Here is a 14,781-nt window from a genome sequence, read left to right as displayed (position 1 = left end):
AAACTTCCCTATCAAATAATATTTAACCACATTATTACACAACTAGATAATGCAACTGCTAATTCTCATATTTTAAAAAAATTGATTTGACTTTAAGTCAATATTCATAACTATGTGACATAAGATCTTGTGTTAAGTACACTATGAACACAAACCCAGATAAGTACTGTATCCTTAAGAAGTCAGTAACTGATAATTACAAACCTTTGGTTAATTTTTCAATATGCTTCTGGAGCTCAATGTCCACATTAAAATGAACATATGTATCTTCTTTTCTTGAAGCCACAGGAGTATCTTGCACAGGAGTTAAATCTATGCCATTCAGATCTGGAGAAACAATTAAGTTTCTGCTTATGAGCATTCACATATACAGACGGAAAATATAGAAACTGCAAAGGTTACAGTTCCTAAAGAGGCATGGAAAGAGCTGAGAGGAGATTCTCAGGCTAAGAGATTCCTATTTGGTGTGAGCAAGTATGTGAGAGTTGTTGAAGTTCATGGGGTATGTGGAGAGAAATGAATATAGACTGGATAGGGGACAAGGAAGCCTTTACATGGCCAAGTGGACAAAACTTCATCTTCATAGTGAAGTGGTAAAAAGAACAAACATGTTTTTCTTAGGGAATAGCCCACTATATTTTTCTATGCAAAAAAAAAAAAATCTGGAGTATTTAATTTGCCACAATGGAGCTCTGCCACCAATTTCTAACTTTGATCAAGTATGACTTATTTAGAAAAGCCTTTAAACCTAACCTTATCATAATTTCCCTGTTAAGAACCAAAAATGGATGAGAACAGCCAACAAAAACCCTTTTGTTAATGAATAATTTTTCATATATATTATCTAAATTCTGGTTATACTGTTTACAACATACCCTGAATTTACAACAACCAGATGGTATGTTATATATAGTTTTAATTTTCTGGGTTTTAAAATCTCAGTTTATAGTCAAATGCAACATGGACTCATTTAATAACTCCTCAGTGTTTATGTGTTATTCATTTATGTGTCTCAAAAAGCTCAAAAACAATTTAGTACATTTAATAATTAAAAAATATTTACATAAAAATATTTCAGTTTAACATATGCAAAGGTAATTTAACATTTACAACATCATTAAATATTTTTGTGTTTTAAGTATACTTTCTGAATGAGTATGCAGTTTTACAAATGGCCTATCAAACAATGTAAATATTTTCCAGTATACTATATATTTGATAACTGGTAACATCGGAATTTAAAAGTGTACCAGTATTAGTGCTGTGGATTATGTTCTTTAAAAAATGTTTTTCTTTGTGGTCAATTGATAAAAGTTCCTCCATTTAATTTCAGCACCAATCTGTTCCTTTGGTGCAAAACTATAGATTAAAATAAGCCGTTTGTACTAACTATAGTTATTTCTGTAAAATGGTATAATTTATTCCTTAATCACATCATCATCCCACGGGATTGCTTTCAGGGCATGGATGTTATGGACGCACCCTACTTCCTTGTCCCCTGATTTTCATCTGCCTCTGTAGGACTCACCTAAGTAGATACCTCAGTAGCACAGGAAGAAGAAGGGGCTGAAGCAGGAGAGATGGGAAAACAGGACATGGGGCTTTGTGGAGAGAAATGAATATAGACTGGGTAGGAGAAGGTGAGGGGTGCTATTGTTAATCTACATCCTGAAGGCTGTAGCTGCTGTTAAGGACAATGTGTATGTTTAGTCTGCACGTTAGATGGAATCTGAAGAGCAAAAATCTATACAAACTCAAAAGCAAAAGTGAGTGTATAAGTAGGAAATATTTTTTTTAAGTCTTTCGAACTATGTTCTGTTATGATCTCTTCTAGGATTTTGCCTCATTATAGAATGCATTAAAGTAAGTTGTCACATATACAAGATCATCCCCTGTCAAAAACTTTGTCCCATATGAGAAAAAACATAATGCAATTTGCCAGTTATTTACCCTTTACACTAACTGTAATATAGGGATCAATGCACTGTCCAGCGTCTTTCAGACCAATTTTCTCAATCCTGATAGTAATGTCATTCCCGGTTCTGATGGCAACCTTGGTAATAAAGTACCTGGCAACAGAGAAACCTCAATAAAAGTTAGCTCCACCAATAATGCAAAGTAAATACTTTGACAAACAGAAGATATAGCCTACCTCTTAGGAACTAGCTAGGCATTATGTATTTTTATTTCCAAAATTCATGAACATCTGATGTTATACTTTTTTAGAAAAATATTTAATTTTACACATAATATATCTGCATTTCCCAACCATACAATCACCTTTAAGCAGAAATAATAATTTCTATAATAATAGTATATAGTATGTATAATAAAAGTATGTTAAAAACATCACTTGAGGAAGCCCAATGATACATAATATTATAATATGCTCACATAATATTTATATTCAATATGTACTTCTATATTATATTCAGCATCTTAATATGAAGTGGTAGAACAAAGACAAGAAAAGCTTTTAAAATACTTGTTATACTGTTCTAAAGTCTGAGACATTTAATATCACAGTTGATCAATATATTCTTCTCTTTAGTTACTCCTAATAAAGAAAATAATTTACAATTTGATATTTGTTTTAACTTAACTATATAGTCTAACTTCTCTATTCTTCATTCTATTTTGTATGATTTATTCTCTCAGAAATTAGTACTCTACAGACTGCCATATAAAATGGCCATTTGTATAACTGAACATTTTCCCCAAAACCAACTAAAATTTTTAAAACTAAAAACCCGCTCAGAACAACATGACAACATTCACCCACCAAGAACATATGAAGGAAGAAATCAACTGTTCAGTATGTTCCCTTTTTTGAAACTACCAATAGAGAACAGATGCAAATAAGCTGATTTTAATCAAGTATGTATACAGAACCTCAAAATACACTTAAAAAAGATTTTGGTTGATGTTTTTCAAGTTTCTATTCAACAATGTGTTATGCTACTTTTAATGATGAGTTATTTGAAATACATGAAGTAATCAACACACTACATTTGAAAATACACATTTGATTGATGGCAAATGTGGCTTGAGGAAATTTTGGGAGGTGATGGGAATGTTCTGAACTTGTATAGTGATGGCAGATGCAAAACTCTATAGAGGTGTCAAAAATCGATGAATTTTATACTTACAAAAGGGAAATGTTATGAAATGCAAATTATACCTCAACAGTGCTGTTAAAATGTATTACTTTCTAATTTAAACAAATATGAAGACAATACAGACAAATGCAATAATGGGAAGGCCTGGAGGCTGCATTCCACTGTTGCATTAACAAACCTAAATGGGCTCAGGCTGATATCATTAAATATATACATAATACCTTTTATGCATCTTCTTTGATTGACAAATGAGGGTACTTTTAGAAGAGGGGCTTGTACCTGGACATCTGGGATGAACTTCAGAAAGTTAAGAAACACTTCTGAAATTTTATGAAAAATGTGAATATGTATACATTTATATTTATATATATATATACATACATATTCATATGTATGTATATCATATATGAATTTTTCTGCAGAAAAGTTCATTCTATTATGTAGTACATGGCTGTATAAATATGCTACAGTTTATGTACACATTCTTGTGTTGATAGACATTTGAATTACTTCAAGTGTTTGGATATAGTTAACAGGCTATTATAAATACTCTTCTGAACATCTTCTAGTGCCCATAAGCACCCATTTCTGAAACAGAGGAATCACTAAGTCACCTGGCATGTTACCTCCATACCTACTATGTAATGACAATCCATTTCCCAAGGTGGTTGTGCCAACTTTTATTCCTAGCCCAAGTGCAGTAGTGTTCCCATTGCTCCACATCCTCACTAGGTACTGTTTTCTCAGATTCTTCATGTTAGCCAATTTTGGTATAAAGAGATCAATCATTTTAATTTGCATTCCTCTGAAGATTAATAAGGTTGAGCACCTTTTAGAATAAATCAAATATATGATTTCCTCTTTTCTGAAGTGTGTTCAATTATTTTGCTCGATTTTCTATTGAGATGTCTATCTTATTGAGCTGTAGGAGGTCTCTATTATTTCGCTGGACAAATGTTTTACAAATAGCTTCTTAGTAGTTTTCCTTTATAAAGACTTTTTGTTGAAGTAGAGCATATACATTTTAAAATGCACAAATTGTTAGTACAGTTTGCTAAACTTCCACAAAGTGAATACACCTGTATAACTAGTATCAGATCTAGGAAAGATATGATCAGCCTCCTGGGAGTGTCCTTCCCCCCACCCTATCCAATTCACTCTTCCAAAAGATAGCAACCATTGCTAACTTCTAACACCAAGTGTTAGTTTTGAATGTTAAGAATGACTTTTCTCTGCCATGGTGTCTTCTGATTATGATAAATACTTACTGCTAGTAATATTCAAATTTCTTAAAATCTTCCTTTACAATCAGTGCTTTTTATGTCATATTTAAGAAAACTTACCCCACTCCAAAATCATAAAGGTATTATCTTGAAAGCATTTTAGAGTTTTACCATTCACACTTAATTCTATATGTCACACAGAATTATTGACTACGGTGTATAGTAGGAGCTTTAATTTCATTAAATTTCACATAAATACTCAATTGTCTCAGCACTACTCATTAAAAAGACTGACATTTTCCACCACTGATCTGCAGTCCCACCTCAATCATAAATCATGTGGCAATCACTTTCTGAGTTTTCTATTCTGTCTTACCGGACTGTTTATCCTCTTACCACTAATATAGTATCTTAATTCTATAGCTGTATAAAAGGTCCAGGAACTGCAATAAAAATTCAGATGAGTTTCAGAAAGAGTCTATCTTTATAAACTGCTTCTTCTAATTTATGAACTAGTATATATCTTTAAATTTAAAAAAATCATAACAACTATTTAATAGAATTTTATTTGACCTAAAAGCCTTCAGAAATAAAGACCTACAGATCCAGGGAAAACTCCTGTTTTTTTGTTTATGTTCCATGAAGAATGGATGGCCATGTAGAAATGACTGGAAAAGGGGGTGTGAGCTAATGGTAAAAGGCTGCCAAGGTCCCAGCAAGCCCTGTCTGGTCAGATTCTTCTTGGCCTCTCTGTATAGCTTTCTTTCCTTCTGGACCTAAGGCAGGTCCTTTCTGGAATGAGGGTTTTTAAGGGAGGGGTAAGGGAGGGTAGGGGGACAGTAAGAGAATAGCAGGGAGGGAAAGAAAGAGAAAGAGAAAGAGAGAGAGAGAGCGCTTTCTAGGTTTTATGACTGGCTTTGGGAGAGAAGGTTGAACGGACAGGAGGGCAGGAGGAGAGCAGAGGCTTTGCTGCTGAGGTTGCTTTTGGGATTCCAATCTCCTTCAGTTAGAAGTTCTCAGCAGGCCAAAACCTCACCCTTTGGGCTATCATATTCTGATCTGACCCTGCCCACCTTTCCCCTCTCCCTCCCTCCTCCTCCCTTTCTCCTTTTAAAAAGGGAATGTGTAGATCTTTCCATCTTCTAAGATCTTCTTTGATTTCTCTCTTTAGAGTTCTGTAGTTTTCATTGTATAGATCTTTGACTTCTTTCATTGATTCTCAAGTATCATTTTTTTTTGAGGTTATTGTAAATGGAGTAGTTTTCCTCATTTCCTTCTCAGAGACTTTGTCACTGATATACAGAAATACCTTTGATTTATGGGTATTGATTTATATCCTGCTCCTTTGCTGAATTCATTTACTATTTCTGGAAAGATCGACCTTGTTCTTGGATAGGCAGAATTAATATTATCAAAATGACCATACTACCAAAAGCGCTATATAGATTTAATGCAATTCCAATCAAAATCTCAATGGCATTCCTCATAGAAATAGAAAAATCAATCATGAAATTCATCTGGAAAAATAAGAGACCAAGAATAGCTAAAGAAATCCTTAGCAGGAAGAGTGAAGCAGGGAGTATCGCTCTATGAGACCTTAAACTATACTACACGGAAATAGTAACAAAAACAGCATGGTTTCAGCACTAAAACAGACTGGTAGACCAATGGTACAGAATAGAGGACACAGAGACTAACACACAAAATTACAATCATCTTATTTTAGACAAAGGTGCCAAAAACATGCACTGGAGAAAAGATAGCATTTTCAACAAATGGTGCTGGGAAAACTGGAAATCCATATGCAACAAAATGAAATTAAACTCATAACTCTCACCATGCACAAAACTTAACTCAAAATGGATCAAGGACCTAGGAATTAAGCCAGAGACTCTTCGTCTAATAGAAGAAAAAAGTAGGTCCTAAACTTCATCATGTGGGTTAGGCCCCAACTTCCTTAATAAGACCCCTATGGCACAAGAATTAAAACCAGGAATCAATAAATGGGATGGATTCAAACTAAAAAGTTCTTTTCTCAGCAAAAGAAAACAATCCGTGAGGTGAACAGAGAGCCTACATCCTGGGAGAAAATTTTTACCCCTCACACATCAGATAGAGCACTAATCTCTAGGGTATATAAAGAACTCAAAAAGCTAAGCACTGAAAAAACAAGTAACCCAATCAAAAAATGGGCCAAGGACTTGAACAAACACTTCTCAGAAGAGGATATACAATCAATCAACAAATATATGAAAAAATTTTCAACATCTCTAGCAATCAGAGAAATGCAAATCAAAACTAAGATACAACTCCAGTCAGAATGGCAGCTATTATGAAGACAAACAACAATAAGTATTGGAGAGGATGTGGGGAAAAAGGCACACTCATACATTGCTGGTGGGACTGCAAATTGGTGCAGCTAATCTGGAAAGCAGTATGGAGATTCTTTGAAAATCTGGGAATGGAACCACCATTTGACCGAGCTATTCCTCTCCTTGGACTATACCCAAAGGACTTAAAAACAACATACTACAGGGACACAGCCACATCAATGTTTATAGCAGCACAATTCACAACAGCTAAACTGTGTAGCCAACCTACATGCCCTTCAGTGGATGAATGGATTTTTAAAAATGTGGCATATATACACTATGAACATTTTTAAAAGAGAATAAAATCAAGGCATTTGCAGGTAAATGGATGGCATTGGAGAAGATAATGCTAAGTGAAGTTAGTCAATCCCCCAAAAACAAATGCCAAATGTTTTCTCTGATATAAGGAGGCTGACTCATAATAGGGTAGGGAGGAGGAACATGGGATGAATAGATGTATTCTAGATAGGGAAGAGGTGAGTGAGGGAAAGGAAGGAGGCAGGGAATTAGCCTCCTAATGAATGTGATGGACATCATTATCCAAAGAACATGTCTGAAGACACAAATTGGGTGTCAACCTACTTTATATATAGAGATACGAAAAATTGTGGTATATATGTGTAATAAGAATTGTAATGCAAAAAAAACAAGTACATGAATAACGTGAATTGGCGTGAACATACTTTATAAAAAGATAAAAAAATTGTGCTCTATATGTGTAATAAGAATTGTCCATTGTCGTGTATTAAAAAAAATAAAATCAATAAAAGAAAAAGAAGGGAATGGGGAGTGGGTAGGGAAAAACTGTGGAATGAACCCAAACTAACTTTCCAATGCACATATGTGAATATACTATAATGAAACTCATCATTTTGAATATCTATAAGATACTAATTTTAAAAAAATGTAAATAAATAGATCAGTAAAGTGGATGAAAGGGAACAGTGGGAGGGAGGATGGGGAGGGTGAAGGAACTGAATTGGAGCAAATTATATTCCATGCATTTATAATTAGTCCAAATGAATCTAATGTCAAGAATAACTACTATGAACAAATGAAAAAAAGAATAATGACTTCACTGTTTTTATAAAATGCATTCTCATAAACAATTCAATTGAGAGAAATGAAAAAAGTAAAAGAGAATGTACAATTCAACATCTCACCAACCATAACAATTATTAAGTCACTCTTCCATCTTTTTCTCTAATTTCAAGATGGTTCCAGTTTCATTTTCCTTTTGATATTCTTTTATTTTTTCAACAAAGGTTTATTTTCTACATAAAATTCTTATATTTCTTTTGTTGAATTTATAATAAGGTCCTTGAAATTATTTAATACTACTATAAATATTATAATAGTTCATTTTCTAAGCAACTATTACTTGTTTGAGATAGAATTGATTTGTCTGTACAGATTTTATATCCAGGAACCGCATTATCTTATTAATGAGTTATGAATAGGTTTTTGCATATATTCTCTATATATTCATAAATATGCAAATAAAGAACATCCCCCCTTTTATATTTCATTTTCTTGTCCTAGTGCAGTAGCTAGGGCTTCCAAAACAATGCTGATGAAAACAAGTAATAGACACTCTTGTTTTGTTCAAATTCATCATTAAACGATTTTGGGCTGTAAATGTCATGTAGCCATGTTTTATCAAGTTAAGGATGTTTTTCTGTTCTTTGCCAAGAATTGTTTAAAATCAAGGCTGTATTTCAAATTTAACTGAAAACTTTTTCTGCATTGTTGACGACTTTATGAAATCTTTCCCCTTAATCTGCTAATGTGAACTACCTTGATAAATTCTGCTAACAATAATTTGAAAAATCACTTATTAGTTCAGGAAGATTTTCTGAATTATTTTCTACAGCATCCTATGTTTATTCAGTCAATCTTCATATGGCAGTTACATTATTTCTAACTTTTTATCATTATAAAAAACACCTAAACAGAGAATCTTGTGTATATGCAAATGTTTTTCCCTCTTTTTCCTGTATTTTGGGGGTGCATCTTCAGAGTAAATTCTCAGGAATGGGATTGCTAAGGAAAAAATATATACTTATATGTTGTTAGAGAATGCTCAATTCCCCTCCAAAGGAACTGTACCATTTTTCTATTCCCACCAGTGATTAATAAGTATCTATTTCCCCTAAGACTCTCCAACAGTAGCTTTAATTTATGTTTTTATTAAAAATAAAGTTGAGTATCTTTTTATATGTTTAATGGGTATTTTTTAAATGTGTGTGTGTGTGTGTGTGTGTATGTGCACGCTCACGTGCTTGTTCATATTGTCTGTTCCTCTCATGTATTCTGCTTTGGTTATTACAATTAAAATTTTTCTTTATATATTAAGAATGTTGGGTTGGGATGTAGCTCAGTGGCAAAGTGTCTGCCTTGCATTTGCAAAATCCTGGAATCAAACCCCAGTTCTAAAAAAGACAAAAAAGAACCCACCCCACCCCCCAAAACCCCCAAGAATGTTACCTCTTTTATGTATTACCTCTTTACTACCTGTTTTGACATTCAAAAGGTGATTGCTTTACAACTTTCAAAAAGTCTTTTTGATGTTAAGATTATTTTTTGCCAAGTTGATATTAAACTTGTTGTTACTTTGGGGTGAGTCAATTTTATAAGCTGTCATTATCTAGATCTTTCAGTTGAAATGGTAGGGCTGATGCTACATTCCTTACCAACAATCTTTTTGCCTGAGACTACACAGTAAGGTTTAATGTAATCATTATGCTTCAGATAATTTAATATGGAGGCAGTGATTTCAAGTCTGAATTTCTTGTTTAATTTAAGGTAGAATGTCAAACATTGTGTTCCATGATGAAGGAAGCTGACTGTAATTAAGATCATAGATTGCATAGAAAGGTGCCTATTTAAGGTGTTTCAGAATGCTCTATGATGTGCTCTCTCTGCATGGTCAACTCCTACATACTCAGTGAGTCCTAAATCTGGACAGATTTATTGAACTCCCTCAGCCCTTCTTTTTTGCCAACCTACGACATTGGTGCACATCTCTAATTATAATCATGTGCTTTTGGCTCTGTCTTGCTGACTACACAATAAGCATCCTGAAAGGTGTGGGAACTGTTCCTTTTGTAGTATGCACAAGGAATAAACAGACCTTTGTTGAAGAAATATTTTATTGAATGAATGACTGAATTTCCAGTTCTAGAGGTTATCATGCTCTAGTAAACAAATGGCTAGAGAATCTATATCAATGAGTGAAGAAATAATAAACATAAAAGAAGATCAAATACTAGAATAATACCATACCATCTATAGCTCCCAGGTAGATGAAAAAGGCTGCATGTGTTTGCATCAAAGATAAAACCATGATAGTTGTAAATTGAGCCAATGCATTAAAAGGAAGATTTCTAAGTGAAGAATTAACATATCCAATTACATAGTGTAATATGAGAACAAGTCAACTACATTCATAAAATTCGAAGACTAACAAGGATAAGAAAGAAATCACTACACACAATCCAGTGTAAACTGTGCTATTCCAGCTAGATCATCTGATCTCAGATCTAGAGCAAAGATCAGAAGAAATGTTCTTCCACATGGAGCTGCTATGTAAATAAGAAATAGCTAACACTTGTGAGTATTTGTGTTGTGCCACATACTATCCTACTCCTCTCATCTAATCCTCACAACAATAGTTTAGTTCTATTTTTCAGAGGTGAAAAGTGAGGCATAGAAAAACAAATTATCCATAATCACACAGCAGGTTGGCTACAGAGTCCATGCTTTTAACCATCATGTCTCATTTTAACATTTTTATTTTAATTGTCCCTAAAGCCTTAAAAGGAACTGCAGGAGAACCTCCCCATCTCAAGCTTCTGCAAAGTTCCTTTTGCCATGTAAACATAACAGTCACAAGTTTCCAGGATTAGAATATAGACATTTTTGTGAGGCCACTATTTGTGCCTCATACTTTTAAATATGGAAAACTCTAAATGGCTACAGCTGTCCAAACCAAGTTTTCAATAACATCTCAGGGATGTTATTGAGCTGTCACTAAGAAATCCCAAGTAAGGGATTGATTAAAAAAGAGTAACATTTGAACTTTGTACACTGAGCAATGCACATTCACAGGAATGGACAGAGACTGAGTAGCCCAGATAGCAATATGATAGGTCTTTAACACTCATATAGCAGTGAGCAGCAGGACTGTGTTCATTTGGTTAATTCCACTTTCAGTTTTTACTGCAAGACAAAGGAAGCCATTGGTAGCTGGTGAGCCCCAAGTTGTACTGAACACAGAAAGCACGTCTTTTTCTGACTTATCTGCCCCCAACCACCTCTTATGCACCAACCAGAGCAAGCATGCTCTCACTGGTGTCAAAAAGAGTTGGAAGGAATTACTGAATTCAGTGTGATTTTCTGTGAGAGGAAGATTCTAAGCCTAAACCTAAAGACAACTCTGATAAAATAATGACAATGAATTGGAAGGTTTGGAACCATTTTACCACACTATTGTAATAGGGGATACCAAAAAGTCCATCTTGTTGTTTATTAACAGGTGGTACTTGGTAAAAACTCAAGTTGCTCTATTTCATTGTGCTTCATCTGTGGAAAACAATTTATGAAGGTAGCTATGGATCCCCCAAATGGCTGTTTGTTAAACATAGACAAGTTTGCTTAAGAATGTTTTAAAAACTGTGTAAAAGCATCTGACCTAGCCAAGAATGTTACAGCCACTGCCACTGTGGAGAGGAAAGGGAATTGTGCAAGTAAGGCCTCTGCTGGGCACCCAACAGCACTGACACAGACCGAGCAATGAAGCACCACTGTACCTGCAACAGGTACAGAAAAACAATGGGAGAACATCTGAAGCCCCTCACCCCCCCACCCGCCCATATCTTCTTTGTTCCAAGAGGGTGCTGAGAAAAATGAAGGTCTAAGTATCAAGTAGGATGGCCTCACATTCAATAGTCTCTGTGTAGCCATAGAGATCATGGAGAATCAGACAATGAAAGGACCACCAACCTGAGGATTGGAGTGACATGGATATGAAGGTCAGTGGGATCCTTAAGGCCCTGTCCTCACATGCAGAAGAGGAAGTCATTCTTTTCTTTCAACTTTTTATTTTTGCTTTTTAAAAATTTCTATTGTTTATATCTCATATCATACCATAAGGACAATTTCTAGTCCAAAATTGGAAATGGCATGACAGTCTTTGTTCCAAAATAGTACATTATTGTCTAGGTTAGAACATTAAAAGAGGAAAATTACCAAAGATTATATTTTTTTAAAACACTGATTTGAATTTGTTTTTTACATGATATTGTACAAATGTTTGTCACAGGCATTTACTTCAATAAGAGGTGAGTCAGTCTTCATTTTGCCTTGGTGCTTGGTGAATTAAATGTCATGAATAAGGAGTACAAAATTTGTTGTCCATACTTTTAGGACAGAGATGGACCTGATATCTAAAATGTAAACTAAGCATTATCATATGTGTGTGATTATATATTTATGTCTTCTTTGTTTTAGATTTATCATACTTGCAATTAAATTCTGATATTTGATACTACCAATTCAAAGTCTGTCACACACATTTTTAAGTGCACATTTCTTTGTAATTTTAAAATCCAATAAAAAGGATATATATAAAATAATATTTTCTATTATTTTGGGATAATTTTAACATAATTTAAAATAATGGTATTGTCAAATCATTATTTGGTCATAACATTTTGTAGATGGCACAAAACATGAAATGAGTATTAAAAATCTAGCAAGAGAAAAATTTTGCAATTTGTACTGCACATCTGCAATTTGTACACACATACAAATTGTGTGAAAATATGAAAACACATGCACAATTTCTTTTGGTTGGTAATTGATTAGTAGTTGAGGAACTGCTCCAACCTTTCAAGATAAAAAGTAAAATGATAAGAAGTTTATTCACTTTGAAATTATATTAAAAGTTTGATAAAAATCTTAGGGGTCATTAGCATTCAAACAATATTTCTAGGTCTGTCAAAAATTATACTTTATTAAAGTTGTTTGTATATAGGTTATATGAGTATATTCTTGTTTTTATTTTCTTTATTGACTGGTACTAGAAATATGTATTTTTCTGTGTTCAGAAATATGTGATTTGGATAATGGCTGAATTCTTAAGTGTCACCATCATATCTGGAAAAAAATAATAAATACTCTCACAAAACCCAAGATGAATCAGTGGGTATATGCTTTATACACAGATGCCATTTAGCATGCAAGGAAGAGTTACTACAGGTGTTGGGTTAAAAATTTGAGTGGCCAGGGGACTTTCAAGAAAAAGCAGGCCTGGGGCTGGGGATGTGGCTCAAGCGGAAGCGCGCTCACCTGGCATGCCTGCGGCCTGGGTTCGATCCTCAGCACCACATACAAAGATGTTGTGTCCGCCAATAACTGAAAAATAAATATTAAAAATTCTCTCTCTCCTCTCTCTCTCCCTCTCTCACTCTCTCTTTAAAAAAAGAAAAGAAAAAGCAGGCCAGATGTTGTTTGAGCCTTGATGAAGAGCCTACTCAATAGACATTTCCTATGAACCAATTTCTGCAAAGCTCTGGAGAAAACCTTTTGACTTCAAGTGACAAGATTCATGGATTAAAAAACAAAACAAAAACTGAGCCAGAAATAGTGCTGCATGCCTGTAATCCCAACAACTTGGCAAGTTAAGGCAAGAGAGGCCAGCGTGGGCAACTTAGCAAAACCCTGTTTCAAAATAAAAAAATAAATCAAAGAGCTGGGGATGTAGCTAGGTGGTAGAGCACCCCTGACTTCAATCCCCAGTACTACAAACAAACATGTAGAAACAAATTATAAAAAAGAAATCTTAAAATGTTTTCAAAACTGCTTGAGAGTAATAGAATATTAACAAGCCTTAAAACTATTGAAAAACAGCTAGGAGAACTACCAGATAACATTGAATGGTATTTTCCTTTCCTTTCAATATAAGTACATGACTGGATGAGGGACTCTGGCTCTGACTGTTCGGCTCAGTCTGAGAATTTGAGACTTTGAGAGAAAGGATGTGCTCAGAGAGCCAGAGTCTATCTGCACACTTTGGTGGTATTTACTGTGTAACCCTAAATGTATTCTGAAATTCTGTGAAATAAGGATGCCCTAATATTCATGGAACAGCAATGAATATTTTGTTGCAGTTTTCAACTTCCTATATGCACGGGTAAGAAAAAAACTGCACTTTAGCTGAAAATGAAATACATATTTGCTTAACTCTCAAGTTCAACTCAGAATTGAATATTTATGCAGGAAAGAAACAAGTACAGGTTTGATATTAAAGAAGTAAGATTCACTCTTCATTTTGAGTTTCAAAAAAACATTTTTTGTATATATCTAAGACTATATAAAAGATGAATAACCAATACAAATCTAGAATAATTTTGAGATTGCTAGGCTTATGTTTAGGTCACTCAGAAACGTTTTTTTACATTTTGTCTAAAATTGTGACATGGCTATTTGTGCATGTGTACTAGGAAATGAATGTAGGGCTTCACACAGGTGAGGCAAGCACCCTACCACTGAGCTACATCCCTAGTTCTTTCTATTTTGAGACAAAGTCTCTCTAAGTTGCCCCCACTGGCCTCAAACTTGCAATCCTCCTGCCTCAATTTCTCAAGTAGCTAGGATTATAAGCATATAATCCTGGCCAGCTATTTTTTTTAAATTTGTATTACTTTGGTTTATCATTTAGAAGCTTTAATATTCAACATGATAAATAAATTTTCAGGTAATAAATAATAGGTTATAAATTTTTATCCTCTATTTAAATGAAATCTACTGAGATTATCTTAAGAAAATTAAACTACTATTTGGACTTAAGCCAGTTAGTGTTTAAAGCAGTACAAAAAAGTTACTGTCTTATGAGAATTGAAGGCTTTGAAAATGATAATAATGTCAAAGAAAGGTTTAACAATTTTTTATTCTTTTCAAGAAAGGTTGGATAAAAATCCATTTTTTATTTTAAATGGGAATAAACTACTCTTGATCATACCATATTCATATATTATACTTCATCTCATTAGCTTAACAGTAGTA

At 33.9% G+C, this 14,781-nt stretch overlaps 1 long non-coding RNA gene across 5 annotated transcripts in view; it reads right to left on the bottom strand.

The window, feature by feature from the left end:
* LOC144373843 (uncharacterized) overlaps positions 1 to 14,781 on the bottom strand; it is an 84,706-nt gene that overhangs the window by 49,227 nt on the left and 20,698 nt on the right. For all 5 annotated transcript variants that reach the window (XR_013433383.1, XR_013433382.1, XR_013433386.1 and 2 more), the window contains 2 exons: positions 1,951 to 2,069; positions 205 to 327 (listed from right to left, as the gene is read on the bottom strand). This is a non-coding gene — a long non-coding RNA (uncharacterized LOC144373843). The remainder of the gene's footprint in view (positions 1 to 204; positions 328 to 1,950; positions 2,070 to 14,781) is intronic.

This window comes from Ictidomys tridecemlineatus, unplaced genomic scaffold, assembly GCF_052094955.1.
Source record: "Ictidomys tridecemlineatus isolate mIctTri1 unplaced genomic scaffold, mIctTri1.hap1 Scaffold_51, whole genome shotgun sequence".
Classification (NCBI taxonomy): Eukaryota; Metazoa; Chordata; class Mammalia; order Rodentia; family Sciuridae; genus Ictidomys; species Ictidomys tridecemlineatus.
This window is presented reverse-complemented; position numbering and strand designations above follow the sequence as displayed.